The sequence below is a fragment of the Lactuca serriola genome, chromosome 2 (genome assembly GCF_051521515.1).
Source record: "Lactuca serriola cultivar US96UC23 chromosome 2, Lser_US96UC23_V15, whole genome shotgun sequence".
NCBI classification, from domain to species: Eukaryota; Viridiplantae; Streptophyta; class Magnoliopsida; order Asterales; family Asteraceae; genus Lactuca; species Lactuca serriola.
In genome coordinates this window covers 66,776,352-66,789,078 of record NC_136409.1, presented here as the reverse complement: position 1 = coordinate 66,789,078, position 12,727 = coordinate 66,776,352, and positions in this window count along the sequence as shown.

The following is a 12,727-nucleotide window of genomic DNA, read 5'->3' as shown; positions in this document are numbered from 1 at the left end:
AGCGAAATGGAGCGAAATAGACTGAAATGGACCGACGGTTCGGTCCGAAGGGGAGGGTTCGGTCCCTTATGCGAGGTTCGGTCCGATGGGAGGGTTCGCTTCTGACAAGTTCGGTTCCTAAGAGAGGGTTCGGGTCCTTAAGAGGGGTTTCGGGTCCTTAAGAGGGGTTTCGGTCCCTTCTGGTGTTGGGCTGAAGCGAAATGAGGCGAAAGAGGGTAAGAGCGAAATGGAGCGAAATAGACTGAAATGGACCGACGGTTCGGTCCGAAGGGGAGGGTTCGGTCCCTTATGCGAGGTTCGGTCCGATGGGAGGGTTCGCTTCTGACAAGTTCGGTTCCTAAGAGAGGGTTCGGGTCCTTAAGAGGGGTTTCGGGTCCTTAAGAGGGGTTTCGGTCCCTTCTGGTGTTGGGCTGAAGCGAAATGAGGCGAAAGAGGGTAAGAGCGAAATGGAGCGAAATAGACTGAAATGGACCGACGGTTCGGTCCGAAGGGGAGGGTTCGGTCCCTTATGCGAGGTTCGGTCCGAAGGGAGGGTTCGCTTCTGACAAGTTTGGTTCCTAAGAGAGGGTTCGGGTCCTTAAGAGGGGTTTCGGGTCCTTAAGTCCTTTTTATCCGTTCCTACCCCGTTTTAAGCGGTTTTTGACCCGGTTAAGGGTCGGGATGGCCCGAAAGAGTATAAAAAGTTTAAGGAACTTTTGAGAGAGATTCGGGAGAGATTTGGGAGAGATTTCACACATATGGAGAGATTTCTCATACAAAGAGAGATTTGGGAGAGATTTCACATACTTAGAGAGATTTGGGAGAGATTTCACATTCTTGGAGAGATTTCTCAAGCAAAGAGAGATTTGGGAGAGATTTCACATACGTGGAGAGATTTCTCATACAAACAGAGATTTGGGAGAGATTTCACATACTTAGAGAGATTTGGGAGAGATTTCACATTCTTGGAGAGATTTCTCATACAAAGAGAGATTTGCGAGAGATTTCACATACTTAGAGAGATTTGGGAAAGATTTCACATTCTTGGAGAGATTTCTCAAATAAAGAGAGATTTGGGAGAGATTTCACATACTTAGAGAGATTTGGGAGAGATTTCACATACGTGGATAGACTTGGGAGAGATTCTTGATAAAGAGAGATAGAGTGAAAACGATTGAGAGATGTTTCGTGTGTGACATTTGTGAGTGTCCGGCTTCGCAATGTAAGGTCCGTAAACCCCGTTAAGCCTTGTTTAAGGATCTTACACACTCCCGATGAGTATGCAACAATGTTTTATCGGTTTGGTTCGTTACTTATCACAGTTTTAGGTTAAGGAGATCTAGATGTACGTACTTTTCAATTTATGACTTCTTGTTAGAATAGCGAGTTGTGAAGTAATTACCTAACTAAGCCCTAGAACCCACAGGCTAATTGAGTCGACCGGTTTGACTTGTTGACTTTAGTTGACTTTGACTTGACCGGAAATTGACGGTTGTCACATCATCCCCCTGTTAGCGGGAATTTCGTCCCGAAATTTGAATTTAGGCAAGGAGTAGGCATGAACAATCGAGCCAAGAAGTGGGGATACTTCCTAATCGACTGATTCTCGCGCTCCCAAGTGACTCCAGGTCCTTGGTTAGTATTCCAGCGAACCTTTACTAATGGGAAGTGGCGTTGCTTTGTCCGCTTGACATCTCGGTCCATGATTACTACAGTTCTTCCACGAAGGTGAGGCTCTTGTGGAACTCGATCTTGTCAAGGGGGATTACAAGAGTCTTGTCGGATAGATACTTCTGCAAGTTCGAGATGTATCGGATAGAATGTACTTTACCAAGCTCGTGGGGGTAGATTGAAGTTGCGAGTTACAGGGCTCATTCTGACAAGAGTCTCGAAGGGCCTAATTATCCTGGGTTTTAGCTTTCCACGCTTTCTGAAGCGTACTAAGCCTTCCCAGAGTGAGGCTTCCAGAGGAATTTGGTCTCTTACTCTGGAGTTCTAAAGGTTTCCCCCTCTTGCTTCTCTTCCCATAAAAGGGTTGCTCCCTTCATGGTCAAAGTCATAAGGGGGGTTCCGTAATTTGCGAGAAGTTCTCTAGGGACTAAGACGGTAGGTAGCGAGACCCAGAATTTCGGCATGTTCCCATCGAAGCCTTTGGTGCTGACAATTTCTCAATGGTTTTGATTAATTGAAAGGGTCCTCAAGAATTTCCACGTCAATAATAGTGTGTCTTAGGAATTTGACTCTTCAATTCCAAAACTCGTATCTAGAGAACTTCAGGTAAGGCTTCTCTGATCGAATTGTTCCCATGGTTTGTTGTAGCTGCTCTTTTTGGTTTTCTTCTTACTACTAGGATAGATAAGCAAGTCATTTTCAAGGACAATGACGAACTGATCCCAGTAAGAATGGCGTACCCTATTTGTTAAGTTCATGAAGAATGCGAGCGGGTTGGTCCTATCCGAGGTGTATCACTACGAACTTGTAGCGTCCGCATCAAACCTGGAGGATTGTCCTCGGACATCCTTCTCCAATACCCACGACTGGTGATATTCGGATCTCGGGTCCAATTCTTGAAGGGTACCTCGTTCCTTGCGGTTGGTCGGCCTATTCGTCTATGCGAGGCAGATAGTAAAGGTTTCTACTGGAGATATTGTCGAGGCCTCTGAGGTCGATGGATCTAGGAGCAATTTGTCTTTCTATTTGAAGAATAAGACCGGAGCTCTCCAGGGTGAGAAGCTTGGTTCTTCAATTTCATTGTTGAGTAGTTCGACAGGTTTGACCTGATAGTTCTTGTAGCTCGGTAGGAAGCATGTGGGTTTGGTTTACACGACTAGACCTTTTCGGATGCTAGGACGTTCACTCGTCCTCCTGGGCAACCTTGGCCCGAAGTTCATGACAGGACTCGTACCTGGTCCATCTATCATTAACTTGCGCATATAGGTCGTATGTGCTTAAGATTGGCAAGACAGTTGGATGGGTGACTTTGACCCTAGTCCACAACCAGACATGGAACAGGAAATAGGGAGGAAGCACACATCCAATGTCCATAGAATCTTAATTATACATTATCCTCGCTTATACACGTAGTAGTGGTAGACTAACCATATCCGTCCCAAGCTTCTATGCTTGAACCTTGTCTGTTGCATGCGTGACATTCCCGAAGGTCTCCTGTAAATACTTGTGATAAGGTTTCGGGAAGTATAACACTCTTCTGGTGCGTGTTTTGGAGTTTCACAGCTAGAGATGATCCGTAGGTCCGTGCTGGATGTTTATGAGAGACAAAGGTTTCGATATTCGGGGGTTAGGTGAAGGGTCCTTTTGTAGTCGTTAAATCGGGAAGATGAGGACTATACTAATTGAAACTGAATGGTTACAACCGAATCTTTTTAGATAACATGTGTTAAGCTATATTCATAAGAAGAGATCACTAGAGTGATAGAGTATCTTGTGTTTCTTTTCAGGGTGTTCCGTTTTGTTTGATATTATTATTACTATAGATGATTCATACCACAGTGTCTAGCACTGGTAGTGGGTGTGTTTCAATAGCCAGTAATGATACTTGATATCATGATCCCTCATAGGTCTCCGTACGATCGAGCGGTATATGAACGTCGTATGTAAGTTGATGTTGGTGAAATCGTCGAGTGGGTGGCCCCACTCAATTCCTACTAATGGACATGGAATAGGAGTCAGGATGGAATTATTTGATTCAAGACATCAGTATTTTGATTATAATTAACCCCGATGTATGTACAAAGTCATCATATCTTACAACTAATGATCCTAAGGTCATATATGAATGTCTTTGCTTTGATTTGAACGAGAGAGTATTTTAACTATTTTGAGAAAGACGGTGATTTCAATGAACATGCCAAATTCATTACAAACTTATGGTACTTAAACGTTTTTGTCATTGGAAACATTACAAAAGTCCTAATATGGTTCCCTGTTACCCTTGTTGGTTCGTTTGTCACACTCCACCGGCTCCCCCGTCATTCCTCTCGGTTGGACAGTTTCTCTTGAAGTGTCCTGTTTCGCCACATAGGAAGCACACGGGAATTACATTGGTATTAGGGGTTGAAGCCATGTACTGATTCGGGGCCCTACAGAAACGAACGGTATGCCCTTTCATGTCGCAGTTTTTATAGTGCATCTCCAGGCAAGCCCCATTGTGATGGAAGCCATAATGGTTACACTTTGGGAGTGATCCCTTATATGGTCTGGCCGATGTTTGGGTGGCAGACCCCGTGGCTAGGGTCGCGGCGTTCGTCGTGACTGCTGTTGTAATGGCAGGTGCAACTACGGATTGCTTTCTTCCAACGAGTTTTTGAGGTAGGTTACACTTCTTTTCGTCCCAGAACTTTCGCTTATTGTTCGTAGGTTTGTGGCCTGAGGTATTTTCGTTGGCAGACACCCGTTGGTGTTCCTGATTGTTACCACAATCTGTATTGTCAGTACCGCTTCCATTTCTGCTGGCGTTATTAGCATTGAATTGCGCCATGACGGCTGTGACGGCTGCCGTGACTGCAGCCTGAAAAGTAGCAGAGTCTATCTGCAGAGTTGGCGCCTTGCTAGTTGGTTGGTTGGCTCATGGTGAATACATAGCTCTGTTTCACGATGAAAAACGAATTCGTTAGTGGAAATGATTATCTTAAGTGCATCGTTACAATTTATATTTACGCATATAAATTTTTGCACATTACTGTACTATTCCTAGTGTTTCCGCTAATGTTCCTGAGATGGAGTTATGGCAGTGGGTAGGAGTAGGTTTCATACGGGCGTTAAGCTTTACTCATCTTAGAATCATGTTTGTCCGAACACACTTGGCTGAGGAGTTTTGATGGGACCCGGTGTATTAGTGCCTGAACGATCGCACCCTATAGGTCTATGAAGAAAGAACTTCTCAACAAATTGTTTAAAGGTGAGACGATAATGAGTTTTTAGAATGGCTATACGTCGCGAGTTTTCTAATTAAGTTTATCTTATATCGATTTGTAACGTAATTCGGTTGTTAAGGGTGTTCTGAAAACAATTGATGTATGCAAGTGAAACCTTATACTTGACCCAGGCTAGGTCCTTATTATGACCAATTGATGTATGCTTAGTTATATAATTAAGACTAAATAGACCTTCGAGTCTGTTAGGTATATCCTAAGCCCATCTTGTTAATATGACTCTAGTAATTATGGTTTCAGTGAAAATTTTGACCTCGATGCAGGTCTACCTCACATTTGTGCATGGACGAGTTTTGATAGTAACTAGATCTCTCGATTAGTATGACCACTTAATTTGCATTGTCGTGCTTTTACCTATAATAGAGTAGCACCAATGCATACTCATGAACCTAATTTACCAGGTCTTGTGAGCGGTATGAACTCTACTCACGACGATCCATCCCTTGTGATGCCTGAGGCAAGTTCAATGCATCTTGTAGCTTTGCCAATCGACGCTTGGCTGCAATCATCCTCCCTTTGAATGTCGTGTGTCTACCCTGTTACTCTCTTTCCTCTTCACGAGCGGCAATAAGGTCCTAAAAAGAGAGTTGGTCTCAGGAATAGTAGTCTAATTCTGAGTCTCATGTACGTGAGATGGTAGGGTCCGTAGTAGCGTGCAGTGTTCTGAACTCGGGTTGTAGTCTTCCTATTTTAATCCCTAATGTTCGCGATCCGCCGGGTCTTCACCGGGAGGGCTCTGTCAGTCGGTCCCCCGTGGTTGAGGTCGTAGCATCCTCGTTGGTCTCCACATGGTGGTTGTTGTCATTGCTGTCGACATTCAACCCTCGATCACGATTGCCCAACGGGGCACAGGTTCGATGTAGTCGAAACGGTTCGCGGAAACCCTTGCTATGCATGGAGGATTCATTACCTCCGGTTCCACTTCTGATTCTTCTGATAACCATTCACCATTTCTCGGGTTCGGATTGGGAAAGTAAGGGTCGTCCGGTAAGTAGGATCTTACTATGTTGTACTTGCGAGAATAGGTGTGGAAGAGATAATTACTAGGCGTCTAACTCTATAATTAATTACTTATAGGGTGATCCTTATTAGTTACTTCTATAATGACATAGTGCATACTAATTACATATAACAAGATACAATAGACCTTCGAATAAGAGATCCTACCCTAGGTCCACATCCAAACAAGGAAAAGGAAGTAAGGCAATGATCACAAATTCAAAGTCTATGATTTCTAAGTTATATATAACCTTAAAGTATCCACTTAGGGACTACAGACCTATTATTAAGGATCTATTTAGTTTTCATATAAGTTATGATATTACAAAATACTCCTATAGTATTTTAAATTTTATGTTTGGTTCTATTGTTCTCATTGTGGTAGTGTTGGTAAGTTTTTAGACTTGTTGCCATATCACAACCATTCTTGGGCATGTGGTAATCACTCCTCGGACCAGCATAGTTGATCAGGCTATGCCACTCCCAAGACTGACCATACATCCCCGAGCTTACCTGTGATATTCAACAATCGTTACTTTTGTTTTGTTCTAGAATGATGCTGACCTTAGTATGTATGCATGCATGTATACTTTTAATAGGAAATTATTTATTTCTAAAAGTATAGCTGTTTTGAAAACATTAAATTAGAGACTTTAGTCCCAATGCTTTTATAGTTTGTATATCTTATGTGGTTCAATATACTTAGTTCACTATAAACAATGCTCTGATAGCAATCTGTCACACCCCCAAACCAAGGATGGCGGAAGCGTCCGGGGGTGGAGGACTTCATGTAGAGTATCACAACAATAAGTATAATAGTGCTCAAAGTAAATACAACCATCATAAATATAATTGAACAAGTTACACCAAAGTATATGTTTACACGATTCAAATCAATTACATTATGATACAAAATGAACTGTTTGACGATTTATCGTCCCATCCTCAAAACGCTGTTGATTTCCTGTTTCACTGAATTCCTGAGAATACAAGTAGTTTTTAAAAGTGTCAACACAAAGGTTGGTGAGTTCATAAGCTTTTGACAGTAAGAGTTTGAAAATCGATCTTTGTAAAGAGATGTATGTTACCAAGAAAAAGCCAATATTTTCCTTATAAAAGTTATGTGGTCCTAAATACTAGGACCGAAAATGAACAAGTATTTGTCATACTTAAAGATATAAAAGTGGTTTCAAATTGGCGTAAAAACCCTTTTTGAATTGAGAAAACTCCCGTAATGAATGGAGTGTAGTCTTAAATACCAAGACTGAAAATATACAACAATATCTATAATTATTGATATAAAAAGTGATTTTAAATCGACATAAAACCCTTTTTTGATATGAAGGCGTACAAGTATTTTTCCATACTTAAAGTGATTTCAGTGAGCTAAATCGACATAACTCGCTAATTTAAAGTTAGAACCCGTAAATCTTATGATTTGTTAATACCACATGTGAGCTATCATAACCATACTTGACTTAGACGGCCTCGTAATGCGACCTTCTTCAGGCGTCGCCGTTAAATGACACTTGTCACCCCAGACCTGCCGGTCTAGCTGTTGCAAGCAGCTCAGGTGTGGGTTTGTCAGACCCAATATAGATCTATACACAACTATCACGTTCTCCTTACAAGAGACTCTGGTTACAATTTACAAGACTTTTTGAATTGGTTACTTTGGAAGTAACCCGAAGCGAATGACTGACAAATTTATTCATTAACAGATTTACGTGAACTAAACTGAAAACCTTTGGTAAATAAGTTTGAGAAGTAAATGATACATAAACTATACCCATTATAGTTTATCCAAAACGTTTGTAATGTATAAGAACTCTTTTATGAAAATGCATTAGTGTTATGAATCCATAAACTATGCTTATTATAGCTTAATATACGTGTTCTAAATGAATGAATAATCTTATCATGAATGACTAAGTTTCAGTTTATGATGATAAACTAACAAGGAAACACATTCAATATTTAGAACTTATTGTTATACACTTTGCTCAACATAATACAAAGTGTTATGAAAGTTAAAAGTTGTTAACTAATTTTTAACCTTTCTGCGCTGTTTTAGAAAAGTCATAGAAAAATCATACGAAGTCAAAAACTAAATCGTAAATTCTGAGAGTTCCCAAAATGTGTGTAGCTTACTCATAATTTTTATCATGATTTTTAATGACTTCCAACTTGAGTGAAAAAGTCCATAATCACAGACTAGTCCGGATTGGTGTTTGAAATGGTAGACAGTTTTCTAAAAATCATAATAAATTGTAGAAAAATCGTATGGAGATGTGCAAGTAGTTATTTTAAAGCTAAGAACTGGAACTACTTACACCTAAGACAGTTTTGAAAACAAAAATGTTTAAGTTGCCGAAAACTGTCCGTGAATGGAGTCCAACTTTTCTGATGAAAGCTGTTAGAAATGTTTAGTTATATTCTTGGTGTTTTAACTTGTATTCCCCCCCCCCCCCTAAAAACTTGAGAAAACATGAAAATATAGGGGTATGAACTCACCTTATGTGATTTCAGTAGATGGATGGTGGAGAAAAGAAGAGTTCAACTCAAGATTGCAAAAATGGTCCTTATGGTTCGCAAATTTATGTGCTTTTGGTCCAAAATGAAATGTTGGTGCACCACTGGTCCAATTTTAGATACCTTGTGTGGTTTTGGTCCCTATGGTTGTATTTTCTTGTGTTTTTGGTCCACATCACATCTAAAATAACTAATATGCCCCTTAATAATTATATTTTGATTTCTTTTATTTAATTTCTTAATCTTATAATAAAATGAAAATCGAAAACAATAAACCCACGATACACACACACACACACTCTCTCTCTCTGTCTCTCTCTTTCTCTCTCTCTCTCTCTCTCTATATATATATATATATATATATATATATATATATATAAATATAATCGGACCACCCTCTCTACCACCATACCACACAAACACAATTATTGGTGTTCTCCATCTTCTTCCCATCAACCTTTTTACAGATGGGTACAACTGTGCCATAACCCAAAAACTGAAGAACACACATCCTTTTCACAGTGTACAGATATGAAAACTCTTCATCTTCATCATATTTTGACGTCAATTTGAACGCAATTTAAATTTTGGCAACCATTTTCAGAAGTCCTTGAAGAACAGCAACCAAATGAACGCCATAAACTCTGGTCAACCAAAGCTTTTCGTTTCTCAATCATTCTTCTAAATCAATCCCTAAACATAGAAATGATATGAAATACACAGACAAATTTGAATTTTTAGAAATTTATTGTTCTTCAAAACCCATTACCCATAAGCATTTTTAGATTCCAAAATCGATTTCCAATTCTAGAAACAAATCCATAAATTCGATTATTCTAGAAGAGAAAACCTTGAAAATTTATTGTTCATTTGTGTGTGTGTATGTGTTAAAGAGGAGTTGTATACTCATCAGTGAGCCCCACTACAAATCATCGATGGGTTCAGACATGACTTTGACTCATCGGTCGACCATAAACCATTCACCACCACTCATCGATACATTTAATCGGGATTAGGGTTGAGAAGGAGATGCAAGTGTAGATCAACAGAAGATCCTACATCCAGATCTAAATCCATCATCGGAGTTTGAATGTAGGTCTTGACCCAGTTTGGGTTTAAACTTCCTCATCGTCTTTGTTGATCCAGTTGGTCGCTACTTCCCCAGTGTACAAATAGATCGGTGGCGTTTGAAGGTTATCAGGCGGCATCTAGCGGCAGACGGTGTAGGTGAATGATGGTGACAGTCGGGGTGTTCTTGAGAGAGTGAAAAAGACATAACATGGGTAGAAGAGATGAGAGGTACCACCGGTGATGAGAGAGAGTGTGCGTGAGACAGAGAGTATATGTCTGTGTGAGTATATTCTATAATTTTTAATTACTAACATTAATAAAAAAAATAAAAAAACAATAAGAGGGGCATAATCATCTTTTTAAGTGGCTAGGGACCAAAACCGATAAAAAAAATCCAATTTTGGACTAGTGGTGCACCAACGTTTCATTTTGGACAAAAAACACATAAATTTAACAACTACAGGGAGCATTTTTGCAATTTTGTCTATTTATTTTCCTTCTTTTAACAATATAGCAAAAATGGTCCTTATGGTATGCAAATTTTTGGTGTTTTAGTCCAAGCCCTGTGTTTTTTGGATCCATGGTCCTTTTGAAGTGGGTTGTATGTGAAATTGGTCACCGGAGTTAACTCTCGTTAAATAGGATCTGTTAACCCCCCTCATGTGCCTCAGAAGTGAGGGTAAATCCATCATTTCATATGTAAGGGACCATTTTTGCATAACCGTTTACTGGCTTGTTTTCACCTTTACCCCTCATTTATTTTCCCCGACACCCGTCAACTCTCCAACACCCTCCTTCTTGCTTCTGCTCCATTGAACCTGCAAAAAACCCTTGTTCCATATCAAATTAAGTTAATCAACGCAACACATACAAGGCCATATGTTTAAGTCAAAATGGTGTTCGTAATGTGTAACAACGTAATTTTCAAAAACAAGAATTTTATTTTGTCACAACCATTTTCACATAAAACATTTTCGAAAATATTCAACAATAGTTATCAAAACATATCGTATCCCAAGATCACAAAAATCAAATCCTCTCTCTAGTGTGTACGAGTCACGCCGGCGCCTTCCCACGGTCCTCGCTAGTACCTGAAACACATAAGACAACAACTGTAAGCATAAATGCTTAGTGAGTTCCCAAAATACCCTTACACACATACGCCTTTCCAGGCCATACTCTACACGACCTTCCGGCCCATGTGTCTCAGGGGACTTCCGTCCCAGTCCCAGTAGACCTTCCGGTCCTACTCGTATCGACCATCCGACCCATGACTCCCTGACCTTCCAGTCCACGTCATAATGCCTTCCGGCCCATATCATACATAGCATACATATCACATACATAACGCATACAGAACATACAACGCATATCATACAAAACATGCATCTCAGAGCATACAAGACCTTACGGTCACACATCGGTACCTTTCCAGGTACAGTATAGTGAGAAGAATCACCTTGTAGGATGTCTAGAATCTCACGTGCTCGATATCTCTAAATCTAGAAACAACGACCTAGCCCCGCCTAATCACAACAAAATAATCATTCTAGTTATTATCGGCTTCCAAGACTAAGCTACACCCTTGCACTATCCCACAGAGGGGTAAAAGACCATTTCACCTCTCCTTGACTCAAAAGTCCACATGCTGACCAAAACCCTAAAAGTCAACAAAAGTCAACAGCAAGCAGTACGCGGGGCGTACTAGCTCCTGTACACGGGGCGTACTCTTGCATTCCAGAAACGGGGAACGCGACCCACTACGCGGCGCGTTCTGGGATTACGCCCAGCGTACATCCTAATTTCTCACTTCCTCATTCTAATGTCTTAAACGATTAAGACATAACCCCATATTCCAGATCTGGCCAATTTAATACCTCTTAATCCATAAATTTGAAACCTTTAAGCCTTTGCATGGCTATAAAGGTTCCCCACACCTTCTAACACCTTTCCTTCCTCCTCCAAGGGTCTAGATCTCATGCATGGCTCAACATCCATGTCCAAGATTGCATTTTTATGAACATACAACTCATATAGTTCTGGAATATGATAGATCTAGGCCAATGGAGACTACTTGCTCATAAAGTCTCCATCTTGGGACCAAAAACCCTAGAAATTGGTCCAAGAAGCACAACATATAAACTACAAGGCAAGACCTGAACTTTTTACCTCAGGAAGAACTCCAACCTTTGTAGTCCTCAGATGTACACTTGTCCACCAACTTCTAGCCTCCACAATGGTCTCCTCTTCTCTTTCACCACCTTGAAATGAAACTTTGAAGCTTAGAACACTCACACCCAAGCTAAAAACGAAGGAAATGCTCTCTTAGGGTTTCTTTCTGAAAGATGGTGGCTGAGGGACAAGACCATCTCATTCCTTTTATAGCCCTCAAGTCATATTAGGGTTTAGAGTCTGGGCCGGTTACGCCCGACGTAACCTTAGGTACGCCGAGCGTACCCGGATGGAACCGCGTACAAAATAAGCGCGCGAGTACGTGCAGCATACTCCTTGTACGCCCAGCGTACTCACAAGCTTAACACTCAACACAAAGGACCCAATATGACAACTTGGAAAAATGAAGGGTTAAATGGTCGAACGTGAATTTTGGGCTGTTACATAATGTAGCACATCAGACCAAAACATAAAGTTCTTGACGTATCATCCATATATGGTAAGTTGCTCTGTTTTCTTTAACTTTCATATTTTGCATTTTCTTATTGATTTAGAACAAAAAATGCAAAATTGTGACTTTGTTAATATGTTCAACTTTGATTTTTAGCGGGTGCACCAACATGGTTTAGTATTAAGCTTCATCACGGTGGGAAATTTACTAAGTTACATGATATAAAGTACATTGGAGGTGAAATGCATTATGTTGATTATGTGGACATAGAAGGGTGTATTAGCTACCACCATTCTTGAGTTTGAACATTTGATGAAGGAGTTTAGTCAGTATGATAAGGAGGCATGTGAATGGTTGAAGCAAATTCCGCCTACACATTAGGCAAGGAGTAATTTTTCAGGTAATTCTATATATTCCAATTTGATCCGTATTTCTTTCACTTAGTGAACTATTTTAATTGTATGTTAATTGTATTAAATGTTTTTTTAATAGTTATGTACTACAGGAAGACTAGTTTCTGATATGTTGTTATCAAACATGTGTGAAGTGTTTAATGGGAAGATAGAAAAAG